The sequence below is a fragment of the Triturus cristatus genome, chromosome 9 (genome assembly GCF_964204655.1).
Source record: "Triturus cristatus chromosome 9, aTriCri1.1, whole genome shotgun sequence".
NCBI lineage: Eukaryota > Metazoa > Chordata > Amphibia > Caudata > Salamandridae > Triturus > Triturus cristatus.
In genome coordinates this window covers 828,445,165-828,461,128 of record NC_140592.1, presented here as the reverse complement: position 1 = coordinate 828,461,128, position 15,964 = coordinate 828,445,165, and positions in this window count along the sequence as shown.

The following is a 15,964-nucleotide window of genomic DNA, read 5'->3' as shown; positions in this document are numbered from 1 at the left end:
TTCAAGATGACATGGGAGATAGTGTCAAAAGCTGCTGTTAAATTGAGCAGGATGAGGACAGCCTCTGTATGTAGCAAGGCACCTTACTGCACTGTGCTGCTTTGTGTGAAAGGGAGAGAGCAGAAATGCACCATATCTACTAAGATATGATGCACTTCTGCTCTTTCATAGTCCTCGTGCACCTCAGGAAGTCTAGAGCCAACACCAGATTGCAGCACACATAGAAAGAGGAAATAACAAGAAGGAAAAAAAAAGTTTTCTCCTCACTATGTCATCCTCTGGGAGGCATAGCGATTTCATGAAATCCAAGGTTTACAAACCTTTAAAAATCAGGGATTATGTGAAATCCGTGGGTGAATGCATTTGAATGCCCATGTTCCATCCATAGAATGCATCGTAGAATGTATTTGAAGGCAATGCATGGAAGCCACTGCATTGTGTTACATTTATTTTTACAAAACCACATTAGGCAGTGTAAATTGCCCCTTGCATGTCTTTGTAAATATCTTCTAGCATTTCACATCATGCATCCACCACAAAATTGGTGCAACCAGGATGCAAAATGTTAGCAAACCTGGGCCTAAGTTTGACCAAGTGGGTTCTACATGATGAGCTACACTCTCCCTGGATGCACAGAAAATGAAGGAAGTAAAATAGTAAGCACCATACACTATTACTGAAGTATGTTCTTTCTGTGTCCTTAAATCCCACTTCTACCTTTGTTGATGGCCAAAATAGATGATGTCTTTTTAGAGCTGCACCATATTTGATTTGTTCATGATATCTCTTGCACGAAAAAAATTGCTTTATGAACACCACTGAATACTTTCTGATGTGCCAAACCAGAGATGTTTATTTAGCATAAGACTTTCAGTTGTAGTTCTTAAAACACTTAAGTTACTGTAGGAAATTGGGTTATTAGTTGTGTAGACTGGAATATGTCAACCATTCTCCTTACTGGGAACCAAGCAACCCATTGTAGCTCTTGACTTCTCAGGGTAGTGAAGCAGAGCAGTCCAAGGCCTACTCAGGGGAAGCGGCATGGGCTAGTAATCAGCATTTGCTGGCATGCAATAATAACACTCAATGAATGATTAACCAGTCAGTACTTTTTCTTTAGAAAAAGGATAGGTACATTTATTACTCACACATTACAAATATATACATTGGAAGATGAAAAATACAATCTATGGCATGGCATTGCATAGTAATGATTGACCTCCTAAAGGGGTCACACAAACATATGAGTTAAGTCTGCTGACTTGATCAAAGGTTCAAGATCAAATAGACACAAATTAAAGTCATCATTTTGTATGTAAATGCAATCATCAGGTGTAACTAAACTTATTAATGTCACTAAAGCATATGCATTGTGATCAATAAACATTCAGCATTTTTATGTCAAAAAAGGGTAATGTGTGCAGCCTGGGGCTTCCATGTCGACTTGGCAAGTGCACACACTTGCAAGTCCCTAAACCTTCCCTTTTCTACCTGTTAGTCACCCCTAAGGTAGGCCCAAGGTACCCCTGTGGGCAGGGTGCATTGTATGTGAAAGGTAAGACATGCCCTGGTGTGTGTGGCATGTCCTGATAGTGAATTACAGCCTACTTCGTTTTTCACTAATACAAGGCTACCTGTTCTCCATAGGCCAGAATGGGCAGTTGAATTATTGCATCCTATAATCCTAACTGACCCAGGGAACATGGTAGAAATTCGAGTTTAGTATGCCTGAACTCAGAATGATAAAATACATCCTTTAGTGAAGTTGGTTTTAACATTCTGAGTTTGAAAATACCACTTTTAGAAAGTAGGTATTTTCTTGTCTGACCATCCAAACCTGCCTCTGCTAGGTTGTGTATTCCTTGTCTGGAGATTCAGTGACAGGGCTGGGGAATTCCCGGAGACAGGGTGAGTCAGCACAAGGCTGAATAGAGAGATCTCCATGTAGATGGGTGGGCGGAGTTGCACCTGGGACCTGAATAGGGCTGTGCTTTCCCTCCCCAATGCTGGCTCCACCTCCTGTGGTGTGTCTGATGTCTCTGCCCTGCACTGTGAAAGGAAAGAAGGAGTAATGTAAACAGAGTGCTCCAGGACTGACCAGAACTGGTTTGGACTAGGCAAAGGCCTCAGAGAACAAAGAGAAACTTGGTATAAATATTGGGACCAAAACCCAAGAATTTAAGATCTTGCTGGAATCAAGGAACCTGCCAAGACAAAGAGCTGGAAGAGCTGCCAGGAGGAGTACTGCCCATTTGCTGTGTTGTTGCTTTGTTGGGTTGGCCTGTAGCTGCTGCTTCTGCCTTGGGTAGTGAAAGGACTGGACTGAACTTTCTCTACTTGTGCTGAGTATCTCCAAGGGCCTGAACCGATCTGGCCTCCTGTTAAGAAGTCTCAGGGACTGCAAAGACTTCACCAACTTCTGGGTACCGCTCCTGAAACCGCTGTTTCAGTTGCCACAGAGAAGAGGGAACAGCGACCGACTCTGTGACCTGACTCCGTTGCTGGCCTTGTGTCCTGAAGGCACCGCAATCTGCACCGACTCGCCCTGCACCATAAGCCTTGGTCTCACTGACTCCGTCACCGAGCCGCTGCCTGCACCGCATCGAGAGACACCACAATCAGCATCGCCTCGCTTCACTTCGCTGGCCTGGGCTCACCAACACGATCGCTGCTGGCTCGACACCCGTGACCGACTCGTCACGCACAGCTGTCTGACTCGGCCAGTGTCACTTCACGGCAACCGGCTCTGCCGCTCGCATCGCAACTTGCCAGCACCGCATCGAGCACTGCCTCACCCTGCACCACCCGCGTTGGTCTCACCAACGCCGTCTGGACAATCGTCACCGAGCCGCTGCTCGCACCGCATCGAGAGGCACCGCACCGTGCACCGCTTCCACTTTGCATCGCAACCGTGACGGACGCCAAGACCGACTCGCACCGCCGTGTGGATCACACTAAGAAAGGTACTGTGAACGAACCTGTCCTGCTGCAGCTGGCCCGTACCGACGCAGTCAGCTGGAACTGCGAGACTCTGTTTTTTTCAGCATCGCGGTAGGCTCGGATTGAGCTACCGACTCGTACGAACTGTGTTTTTCAATGTATTTTGCAAATTAAAGACATTTTGAGAAGTAACTATTTCTGAAGTACTGTATTGTGGATATTATCGTATTTGGTCTTGTTTATATAAAAATATTGGATATTTTTCTAAAACTGGTGTGGTGTCTGTTTTTAGTGCTTACATTGTATTACTGTTGGTTTTGTGCAAATGCTTTACACACTGCCTGACTGCTCGTGCTAAGCTACCAAGGGGGTGAGCAGGGGTTATATTAGAGGAGTGTAACTCCCTTGTCCTGACTAGAGTGGGGGTTTCTGCCTGGCTTGGGTGCAAACCTTAGCCAACCAGAAATCCAATTTCTAACAAGGCTCATCCCTTGTACAGTGTGACAACTGATTTATTGATGGAGATCATTCCGCCCTACCCCCGTTTCTCCTCAGGAGCTGAGTAAAGCACTTTTAATTGCTCACTTTGGGTGGAGAGGCTTTTGTTACTGCTTTTGGAGAGAAAAGTAATTAAGTAGACACATCTAGGTGACAAAAGGCCTGGGCTCTAAACCTGAACTGAGGCAGAGAAATAGGCCAATTCTGGATGAACACTAATTTTTACAGATATCTTTATGGAACTCACAGATTTTATTTTCTCACTCAGAAAGCCCCCGCGCTTTTTAACATCTACATGAGACCACTGGCTGAGGTTGTCCGTCCGTTTGGGGTTAAAATAATTTCTTACGCGGACGACACCCAGCTAGTGGTCTCCTTGGCGCAGGAGGCTGGTCTGTCATCTTCAGGTGGGCTATTAAAATGCTTAGAGGAGGTAAAGGGATGGATGACTTCCTCTTCCCTTAAGCTCAATGGGGACAAAACTGAGCTGATGTTCCTGGGTCCCACAAATCCCACCTTTTTCAACTCCTTGTGGCCCCCTTGTTTAGGTGCTCCCCCTATACCCAAGGACAATATTAAGAGCCTTGGGGTTTGGCTTGATAAAACCCTCTCATTTAACACCCAGGCTACTAAACTCTCGGCTACCTGCTTCGGACTTCTTAGGATGTTGAAGAAAGTCCTCCCTCTTCTACCTGTGGAGGCAAAGCAGGTGGCCATTCAAGGCTTGATTCAGTCTCGTTTAGACTTCAACAATGTCCTTTATCTCGGTGCTCCGGGAATACACCTTGCGCAAACTACAGATAGTCCAGAATTGTGCGGCTCGCACACTGCTCCAGCTGCCGCGCAGACAGTCAGCCTAACCTGGACTGAGCAGGCTGCATTGGCTACCAGTGCGACAAAGAATCACCTTTAACGCCATGTGTATTTCTCACCAGGCCTTTTGGGACACAGGACCGATGATTGTCCGGGACCTAGTAAAACAGTACCAACCCAGCAGAAACCTCCGCTCTAGCCAGGCATGTATGGCCATAGTCCCCAGAATAAAAAAGGTAAGAGCTGGTGGCAGGACGTTCGCCTACAATGCCGCCAAGACATGGAATTCATTTCCTCTTCATCTCAGGTCCAACTCCAATCTCTCCTCTTTTCGAAAACAGCTGAAGACTTTTTCGTTTAATGCCCTTCATTAACCTCCCGTTATTTTTTCTTCTGGCAATCAACTCACTCTGCCTCTAGCGCTTGGACACCTCTGGGCAGCAACCGCGCTATATAAATTTACTTTTCATTTCATTTCATTTCATTTCACCCCATTTCAATACATCACTGGTCTCTGTAGGCCAAAGGGAAGCAAAACTGCACTTTAAGTCAGCTTTCTTCCTATGTGTTTAATAAAGTGCCCCTACAGACAAAACAGTAAATCACAATGAATTCCGCTATAGGTGTACAATGACATCAGAAGGCCTACTCCAGGTCAACATCTAATCCCGCAGAGTCCCCAGTGCACCAGGCTACCTGTATGCAGTTAGAAATACAAATATGAGCAGTCAAAAAATCACTTAAACAGTAGTATTGTGTTGATAGTCCATTTAATCCAAAATCTTCAGCTCAGGCCCCAACTGTGTGCAGTTATTGGGCAGCGCAGGACAGTAGTCTCACATGGACAGCCACACACAGATGCACACATGTGTGTACTTGTGTTTACGTGTAACCAGCCAAGTGACCCTTACCCTTGCTGCGTTGCAGTGCCCTTATCTAAAAAGTGGACACTGTTGGTAAACACGCGCAGTCCCAATGCCAGTGCTCCACTGCTGACACTTTAATATTACCTGGGGAGAGCCCTGCCTACACAGATCAATGCAATATAACTAGGCCTGGGCCAAAATTCCGTTCCGTTGGCGGAAATTGCGAAAATTTGGCATTTTCGCGTTTCGCGGAAAGCGCGAAAATGTCAAAATTTCCGCATTCCGCAGCTTAGCGATAATTTGTTTCTTGCTTGCGCTGTAAAAAAATACATTCCTGCGTGTGCGCGATCGCCTTACCTGAATCCCCACGTTCGCTGACAAGTTTTCCGGACCCGGTCGCATTCTCCACAAGATATTGGATTGTTGGTAGCCATTTTGCACTGTCTCGCAACAGTTTGCGCTCGCATTGTCGTGCGATGACGTCATTTGTTGCGCGAACACGTCAGTCTTCTCGCAATCATGCACCGCGCGAGTATGAGAAGATTGAGATCTCGAACACGTCATTCTACATCGCGAGCGAGAGGGTGAGGACGCGGGCACGTCTAATCGAACGCGAACAGGAAAAAGAGACCCCGAACACGTCATATCCAACGCGACTGGAACGAAGAGAACGCGATCATGTCATTTTCGACACGCCGGCGGAATTAATGTGAAGCTCGAGAACTCGAACAAGTAACATTTTCAATTTGGAGAGGAATATCAGCTCTAGCAGCATGAAACCTTCTGCAAATGCTGATTTTGGATGAAAACAACTCCTTACATTGACATTTGGCTGTCCTTTTTTGTGCAAGGAGTCCTTTTTTTAAAAAGGTGGAGAGAGGGAGGAAGTGACACAGAATCTCCAACTTCCTGTTCCTGTCCAGCAGGCTCCTCCCAGTGCTTTGTCCATCTCCTGCTCATTCTGCCTTTGGATTTGGAGCTGGAAAGATCACTCTTTTTGTCTGCTGCATCATTGCAATTGGATTTGAGGAGTTTTGTAATATGATATTTTACAAGTAAGTGTTTGATTGTGGGCATTGCAGTTGTTGTAACTACAATTTATTTTTGATAACTATCATCATTCCTTTTTTTTTTTAAATGTTGTGGGTAGTAGTAGTAGGCCCGAGCTAGCCATGGGCATGGCCTCATGGGTGTGTGCATGATGAAGCAACTGTTCCTTTTGGTGTTTTTTGAATGTATTTCATTTTCAAGCATCATTTAGGGCATGGATGGCATTGGATTGAGTTGGGGAAGTGTGCTTTTTGGGGGTGGCCTTTCTGATGTTGTTGAGCCTGGCCATGTGGCTGGTGGCCATTTTGATTGAAGCCTAGGCCTGCAAGCTTGCCTGGCCTTGTCTGCCAACAGGCCTGCTTTCATCCACTAGGATCAGAGCATGTAGCCACAGCTTTATTAATCTAGTGTTTTCTGTGTGGTCTGTTGAATTTAGACTTCATTTAGGGCATGGATGGCATTGGATTGAGTTGGGGAAGTGTGCTTTTTGGGGGTGGCCTTTCTGATGTTGTTGGGCCTGGCCATGTGGCAGGTGGCCATTTTGAAGCCTAGGCCTGCAAGCTTGCCTGGCCTTGTCTGCCAACAGGCCTGCTTTCATCCACTAGGATCAGAGCAGGTAGCCACAGCTTTATTAATCTAGTGTTTTCTGTGTGGTCTGTTGAATTTAGACTTCATTTACGGCATGGATGGCATTGGATTGAGTTGGGGAAGTGTGCTTTTTGGGGGTGGCCTTTCTGATGTTGTTGGGCCTGGCCATGTGGCTGGTGGCCATTTTGAAGCCTAGGCCTGCAAGCTTGCCTGGCCTTGTCCGCCAACAGGCCTGCTTTCATCCACTAGGATCAGAGCAGGTAGCCACAGCTTTATTAATCTAGTGTTTTTTGTGTGGTCTGTTGAATTTAGACTTCATTTAGGGCATGGATGGCATTGGATTGGGTTGGGGAAGTGTGCTTTTTGGGGGTGGCCTTTCTGATGTTGTTGGGCCTGGCCATGTGGCTGGTGGCCATTTTGAAGCCTAGGCCTGCAAGCTTGCCTGGCCTTGTCCGCCAACAGGCCTGCTTTCATCCACTAGGATCAGAGCAGGTAGCCACAGCTTTATTAATCTAGTGTTTTCTGTGTGGTCTGTTGAATTTAGACTTCATTTAGGGCATGGATGGCATTGGATTGAGTTGGGGAAGTGTGCTTTTTGGGGGTGGCCTTTCTGATGTTGTTGGGCCTGGCCATGTGGCTGGTGGCCATTTTGAAGCCTAGGCCTGCAAGCTTGCCTGACCTTGTCTGCCAACAGGCCTGCTTTCATCCACTAGGATCAGAGCATGTAGCCACAGCTTTATTAATCTAGTGTTTTCTGTGTGGTCTGTTGAATTTAGACTTCATTTAGGGCATGGATGGCATTGGATTGAGTTGGGGAAGTGTGCTTTTTGGGGGTGGCCTTTCTGATGTTGTTGGGCCTGGCCATGTGGCTGGTGGCCATTTTGAAGCCTAGGCCTGCAAGCTTGCCTGACCTTGTCTGCCAACAGGCCTGCTTTCATCCACTAGGATCAGAGCATGTAGCCACAGCTTTATTAATCTAGTGTTTTCTGTGTGGTCTGTTGAATTTAGACTTCATTTAGGGCATGGATGGCATTGGATTGAGTTGGGGAAGTGTGCTTTTTGGGGGTGGCCTTTCTGATGTTGTTGGGCCTGGCCATGTGGCTGGTGGCCATTTTGAAGCCTAGGCCTGCAAGCTTGCCTGGCCTTGTCTGCCAACAGGCCTGCTTTCATCCACTAGGATCAGAGCAGGTAGCCACAGCTTTATTAATCTAGTGTTTTCTGTGTGGTCTGTTGAATTTAGACTTCATTTAGGGCATGGATGGCATTGGATTGAGTTGGGGAAGTTTGCTTTTTGGGGGTGGCCTTTCTGATGTTGTTGGGCCTGGCCATGTGGCTGGTGGCCATTTTGAAGCCTAGGCCTGCAAGCTTGCCTGGCCTTGTCCGCCAACAGGCCTGCTTTCATCCACTAGGATCAGAGCAGGTAGCCACAGCTTTATTAATCTAGTGTTTTCTGTGTGGTCTGTTGAATTTAGACTTCATTTAGGGCATGGATGGCATTGGATTGAGTTGGGGAAGTGTGCTTTTTGGGGGTGGCCTTTCTGATGTTGTTGGGCCTGGCCATGTGGCTGGTGGCCATTTTGAAGCCTAGGCCTGCAAGCTTGCCTGGCCTTGTCTGCCAACAGGCCTGCTTTCATCCACTAGGATCAGAGCAGGTAGCCACAGCTTTATTAATCTAGTGTTTTCTGTGTGGTCTGTTGAATTTAGACTTCATTTAGGGCATGGATGGCATTGGATTGAGTTGGGGAAGTGTGCTTTTTGGGGGTGGCCTTTCTGATGTTGTTGGGCCTGGCCATGTGGCTGGTGGCCATTTTGAAGCCTAGGCCTGCAAGCTTGCCTGGCCTTGTCCGCCAACAGGCCTGCTTTCATCCACTAGGATCAGAGCAGGTAGCCACAGCTTTATTAATCTAGTGTTTTCTGTGTGGTCTGTTGAATTTAGACTTCATTTAGGGCATGGATGGCATTGGATTGAGTTGGGGAAGTGTGCTTTTTGGGGGTGGCCTTTCTGATGTTGTTGGGCCTGGCCATGTGGCTGGTGGCCATTTTGAAGCCTAGGCCTGCAAGCTTGCCTGGCCTTGTCCGCCAACAGGCCTGCTTTCATCCACTAGGATCAGAGCAGGTAGCCACAGCTTTATTAATCTAGTGTTTTCTGTGTGGTCTGTTGAATTTAGACTTCATTTAGGGCATGGATGGCGTTGGATTGAGTTGGGGAAGTGTGCTTTTTGGGGGTGGCCTTTCTGATGTTGTTGGGCCTGGCCATGTGGCTGGTGGCCATTTTGAAGCCTAGGCCTGCAAGCTTGCCTGACCTTGTCTGCCAACAGGCCTGCTTTCATCCACTAGGATCAGAGCATGTAGCCACAGCTTTATTAATCTAGTGTTTTCTGTGTGGTCTGTTGAATTTAGACTTCATTTAGGGCATGGATGGCATTGGATTGAGTTGGGGAAGTGTGCTTATTGGGGGTGGCCTTTCTGATGTTGTTGGGCCTGGCCATGTGGCTGGTGGCCATTTTGAAGCCTAGGCCTGCAAGCTTGCCTGACCTTGTCTGCCAACAGGCCTGCTTTCATCCACTAGGATCAGAGCATGTAGCCACAGCTTTATTAATCTAGTGTTTTCTGTGTGGTCTGTTGAATTTAGACTTCATTTAGGGCATGGATGGCATTGGATTGAGTTGGGGAAGTGTGCTTTTTGGGGGTGGCCTTTCTGATGTTGTTGGGCCTGGCCATGTGGCTGGTGGCCATTTTGAAGCCTAGGCCTGCAAGCTTGCCTGGCCTTGTCTGCCAACAGGCCTGCTTTCATCCACTAGGATCAGAGCAGGTAGCCACAGCTTTATTAATCTAGTGTTTTCTGTGTGGTCTGTTGAATTTAGACTTCATTTAGGGCATGAATGGCATTGGATTGAGTTGGGGAAGTGTGCTTTTTGGGGGTGGCCTTTCTGATGTTGTTGGGCCTGGCCATGTGGCTGGTGGCCATTTTGAAGCCTAGGCCTGCAAGCTTGCCTGGCCTTGTCCGCCAACAGGCCTGCTTTCATCCACTAGGATCAGAGCAGGTAGCCACAGCTTTATTAATCTAGTGTTTTCTGTGTGGTCTGTTGAATTTAGACTTCATTTAGGGCATGGATGGCATTGGATTGAGTTGGGGAAGTGTGCTTTTTGGGGGTGGCCTTTCTGATGTTGTTGGGCCTGGCCATGTGGCTGGTGGCCATTTTGAAGCCTAGGCCTGCAAGCTTGCCTGGCCTTGTCTGCCAACAGGCCTGCTTTCATCCACTAGGATCAGAGCAGGTAGCCACAGCTTTATTAATCTAGTGTTTTCTGTGTGGTCTGTTGAATTTAGACTTCATTTAGGGCATGGATGGCATTGGATTGAGTTGGGGAAGTGTGCTTTTTGGGGGTGGCCTTTCTGATGTTGTTGGGCCTGGCCATGTGGCTGGTGGCCATTTTGAAGCCTAGGCCTGCAAGCTTGCCTGGCCTTGTCCGCCAACAGGCCTGCTTTCATCCACTAGGATCAGAGCAGGTAGCCAGAGCTTTATTAATCTAGTGTTTTCTGTGTGGTCTGTTGAATTTAGACTTCATTTAGGGCATGGATGGCATTGGATTGAGTTGGGGAAGTGTGCTTTTTGGGGGTGGCCTTTCTGATGTTGTTGGGCCTGGCCATGTGGCTGGTGGCCATTTTGAAGCCTAGGCCTGCAAGCTTGCCTGGCCTTGTCCGCCAACAGGCCTGCTTTCATCCACTAGGATCAGAGCAGGTAGCCACAGCTTTATTAATCTAGTGTTTTCTGTGTGGTCTGTTGAATTTAGACTTCATTTAGGGCATGGATGGCATTGGATTGAGTTGGGGAAGTGTGCTTTTTGGGGGTGGCCTTTCTGATGTTGTTGGGCCTGGCCATGTGGCTGGTGGCCATTTTGAAGCCTAGGCCTGCAAGCTTGCCTGACCTTGTCTGCCAACAGGCCTGCTTTCATCCACTAGGATCAGAGCATGTAGCCACAGCTTTATTAATCTAGTGTTTTCTGTGTGGTCTGTTGAATTTAGACTTCATTTAGGGCATGGATGGCATTGGATTGAGTTAGGGAAGTGTGCTTATTGGGGGTGGCCTTTCTGATGTTGTTGGGCCTGGCCATGTGGCTGGTGGCCATTTTGAAGCCTAGGCCTGCAAGCTTGCCTGGCCTTGTCCGCCAACAGGCCTGCTTTCATCCACTAGGATCAGAGCAGGTAGCCACAGCTTTATTAATCTAGTGTTTTCTGTGTGGTCTGTTGAATTTAGACTTCATTTAGGGCATGGATGGCATTGGATTGAGTTGGGGAAGTGTGCTTTTTGGGGGTGGCCTTTCTGATGTTGTTGGGCCTTGCCATGTGGCTGGTGGCCATTTTGAAGCCTAGGCCTGCAATCTTGCCTGGCCTTGTCCGCCAACAGGCCTGCTTTCATCCACTAGAATCAGAGCAGGTAGCCACAGCTTTATTAGTCTAGTGTTTTCTGTGTGGTCTGTTGAATTTAGACTTCATTTAGGGCATGGATGGCATTGGATTGAGTTGGGGAAGTGTGCTTTTTGGGGGTGGCCTTTCTGATGTTGGTTGTCTTAAAGACATGCTTTTGTTGTATGTGTCTGGTCACTGGTGTGTTGTTGGTGTGCAATGCATGCACCCTGCAGACCTTTTTGGGGCCTGTGAATGTTCGTATTTACATTTTGTTGCATTAAAAAGGTAGAGCAGTGTGCTTTAGCATGCATCCTTTACCTGGCTTTTATAGGCCTTTTGTCAGCTCCTGGTGTTCTGTTCTCCAGGCCCCCGGCTTGTTTGTGATTTGTGAGTGTCCATGTGGGTGGTGGCCTTTTTTGGTGTTTGGACTGGGAGTTATTAGTGTCCTGCTTTTGCCATAGGCCTGCATGGTTTTCCTATTGGCTATTTGGCTTACTGCTTCCATCCATCCACCCCCTTTGCCAGCAGCAGCTCCATGGATGCTGAGATGCTCAAATAATTTAATGGCAAATAGGGTCCACCCCACTTCAATTACATTTGTATTTTGGTGGTTATTATTAACTTTCCTATCCTTACTGAGAGTGTAGTGTGTGGCTGTACACAGTAGTATAACATAGCCCTAGTTAAAAAAAAAAGTCATAAATGGCTAGACTATCTTTTGTTTGCACTAGTACAGTACTAAGTAACTGAACCACAACAACAAATGCAACATTTCACTGATGTTCTTCTCCTGGCTTATTTGCTTTTAGGTGCACAAAAGACAGAGTAGGAGGTGTCATCAGCATCACCCGGCTACCCGTTGTACTGCCAGCCAGACAGAAGTCCTGCTGCGCATCACGTCCACGTGTGACCAGAACTTGTTGTGCATCTGCATCCTGCCTGACATCTGAAGAAGATGGCCCCAAAGAAAGGTACCAGGTCCAGTACCAAGAAAGTTGCCGGTGAGAAGAAGGAACAGAAAAAGGAAGTGCCATTAACCACGACTGGTGGTGTGCCGGCCAATGTTTTTTTTGGCACCCAAAAAGTTACGCCTGCAGCAGCATTGTCCGGGAACCAAGCTGGGAGCAGCACAGCGGTCCAACCATACCAACCTAGGCACAAGGGCTTTAGTGTCGCAGAGGTAGCCTGTCTACTAACGAGCAGCGATGTTGAAGAAATGTCATTACCGCAAAGTAGTACACAATCAAGTTCAACGCAGGCGTAAACTCAGCAGATCAGTGTGCAGCCGCAACAAGAACAGCAGCAGCCGCCGCAACAAGAACAGCAGCAGCCGCCGCAACAAGAACAGCAGCGGCCGCCGCAACAAGAACAGCAGCGGCCGCCGCAACAAGAACAGCAGCGGCCGCGCATAAAGAACAGCAGCAGCCGCCGCAGCCCACCATAGTAGTTGTTGCTCCTGACGTAGGGGCATTTCAGGAAATCGAGCTTCCTGCAGACAAAGTGGAGCAAAGTGAAACCACTGTTTCAGAAGATCTATTGTCTTCCAGACCACCAGCAAGGAAAAGGAGGCTTAGTCCATCATCTTCTTCTTCAAGCCCCGCTTCTGATGATCGTGATGCCACTTGGCTCCCACCAGCTCAGTCTGAGAGTGATATACACCACAAGACAATGCTTCTGAAAAGGAAGGTCCCAGAAAAACTTAGAGTTATGGAGGTAGATGTAGAAGAGGGGGGATGATGATTTTGATGAAGACGAGCCAGTCATCACGCACATTACTCCCGCCCCAAAGGGATTGGAGACCAACATTTTCACCCTATCCAGAAAGGCTGCTACTGAGCGGGATGTAGCACGGATATCACCAACACAGGTTACACCACCACTACCTCCAGCTGCCATATTTTCCAAGGCCCGGCAGGGACCTACAGCCAGCTCAACCATCTCAGTAGGTAGTGGTAGTAAAAGTAACAGTCTAGGTGCACAGGGTCACATTTCAAGCACCCCCTCCAGTTCATCTGGTGTTGGAAGTGGCACATCCAGCAGAGCCAGAAAGTTCTCCTCCCTAGTTTGGGACTTCTTTTCTGTTAGCGCCAAGGAGGAGAACATTGCTATATGCTCAATTTGTCGGCAAGGTGTTCGGCGTGGTAAGCTTGGTACAAACTATGGTACCGGAGGACAAGCAAGTCATCTAAGAATACACCACACTATTGTGTGGGATGATCACCTACTTAAGTTAAAAGAAAGTAGAAAAACTCAACCCATTGAAGTTGGTCAGGATGAATCAGAGAGCGATATTATTGCGGTGGCAGGTGAAGAAGAGGGAGGCATTTCTAGCCCTGTCCCCAGTAGTGCAGTGGTAACGCCCACATCCTCCTCGGTAACATCAGAGTGGCACAGCAGTAAGAGCCATACTCAGAGTCTGGGTGAGACACCAAGGCGACCGGCGAGTACCTCAATGAGACAATCTGTGTCATTGAGCCTTAGTGGGTTAATGAAAACAGCACCACTAAGGAAAGTAAGCCAGCCTACCATTGAGAGCATGTTTAGGTTGGAGGGGCAGTTCCAACGCAACCACCCAACGGCACGATTGTACAATGCGAAGCTGGCTAAAATGTTAGCGCTGGACCTTCTTCCTTTTTCATTTGTGAAAGGGGTGGGTTTCCTTGAATTTGTGTCTGCCATCTGCCCGAAATGGAAAGTTCCCAGCCGGTCCTATTTCGCAAGAATTGCTGTTCCGGCACTACATCATGATGTGCTGGAATTGGTTGGACAAGCTTTGCAGCAGAGTGCTGAGCACAATATCCACCTGACAACAGACATGGGGAGCAGTTGCCAAGCCACAGATTACATGTGCATCACTGCACACTGGATCTCTTTTGTGGGGGTTAGAGATAAACTATCTGCACGAGGTGTTGTTGACACAGCTGCGATTTTTGAAGGTACTCGGAAACATGCAACTGTAGCCATGTTCGCCATGGAGAAATCTCATACGGCTGAAAACATTTTACACGAGTTTCGCAGCAAGGTTTTGGAATGGCTGCGGCACAGAGGGCTTGGTATTGGTTTTGTTGCCACAGACAATGGCAGTAATGTACTTAAGGCCATGGATCTTGGTTCCTATTTCAGGGTTCCGTGTTTGGCGCACTGCATAAACATTATGCTGCAAGACTTTCTGAAAAAAGCACCCATAGTCAGCAATTTACTGGCCATCTGCTGAAGAATATGCACTCATTTCAGCCATTCTTTTAAAGCTCGGAAGCAGCTGAGGATCATCCAACGTGAACTTAGGATGCCAGTCAAGGCACTCATCCAGGAGGCGGCAACACGTTGGAACTCAACGTATTACATGCTTGATCGTCTGTACGAACAGCATAGGTCACTCCATGAATATGTCTGGTACAGAAGCAGGGATGCTAGTGTTAAAGGCATGAACCTTGAGAGGGATCAATGGACCCTAATTAAAGGCCTGACTGAGATGCTGTCTCCTTTTGAGGTCTTCACACGTGAAGTCAGCAAGGAGGACTGTACAATGGGCCAAGCTATCCCATTATTGCAAATGCTAGAGCATGAGCTGAATAATGTGTCTGAATCATACAAAGGTGTAGAGGACAGAAGGCAAGCCCATGACTTGGTGGAGAGCTTATCCCGGAGCTAAGCTGAAAATGTAAGGATACAAAATAAAATTTTGTCACAAGAACATTACATTTGTGCCACAATTCTGGATCCACGTGCAAAATTAGGACTACTGAAGACATTCCTTGCTTTTTCCGACATTGATGTTGCCCGCTACAAAAGTTGTATAGCTGAAGCAGCCAATAAGTTGGAAAACGAAGGGCTGCTAATTAAAAGCCCTCAAGATCAACCCACAACAAGTACTGAAGCAGGCCATGCAGAATCAAGTGCAACTTCGTCGGCTGAGGGCAGTGCGTTTGGCTCACAATCACAACACTCACCATCACTATCGACTACAGAAACAATAACTGGATCATTAGGCCGAGTACAATCATTATCATTACAGGATTGGTATGTAAAGATGGGCCTTTGTAAGCACAGTGCTGATGCACAGAAAAAACAGCACAAAAGCTTACCAGCAGCAACCCTGAACATTGAGCCGATGGTCCAGGCCTATCTGGACGACCCAACGGAGGTGTACGTTGATCAAAACCCATTGCAGTATTGGTATAGGAAAAGGTCTGAATGGCCACAGCTCAGCAGGCTGGCGATAAGCTATCTGGCTTGCCCTGTCGCAAGTGTCTCTTCCGAACGTCTTTTCAGTGCTGCTGGTTCCATTGTAACATTGAGAAGGACCAGTCTATCTCCAAAAAACGTGGAGAGGTTAACAATGATCAAAATGAATCAGCACTTCATACCACCGAATTACACAATACATGAATCAACGGAGGAAGATGAGGACAGCGGCTCAGGTGACGGAAGTATTGTGTCAGATGATTACCTACTACTGGCTGAACCCCCAGAGTTTGAGGACGAGCTATACTTCCCTGACAATTAGGCTCGCACTTACTGTCTTCCTCCCTTTTTTCCCCCTTTGTTTATGTGTCTGTCGTTCCGGTTATAAACTTGTGAATCACAACAAATCCATTACCACCGTCTTCTACTCTTCTAATTTAATATACAAGTTTCAGGTGTCTGCTATTCGACAGTACAGTCCTCCGAATCCAGCTCCTCCGCTCCATCATACTGAATCTCCTGCTCAATTCCATTTCCCTCATGAATGATGATTGGATGATGGTAACAACAAATTCAAACTTTCCTAGTCCTTCCAAAAGAAGTGGAGCATGAATCA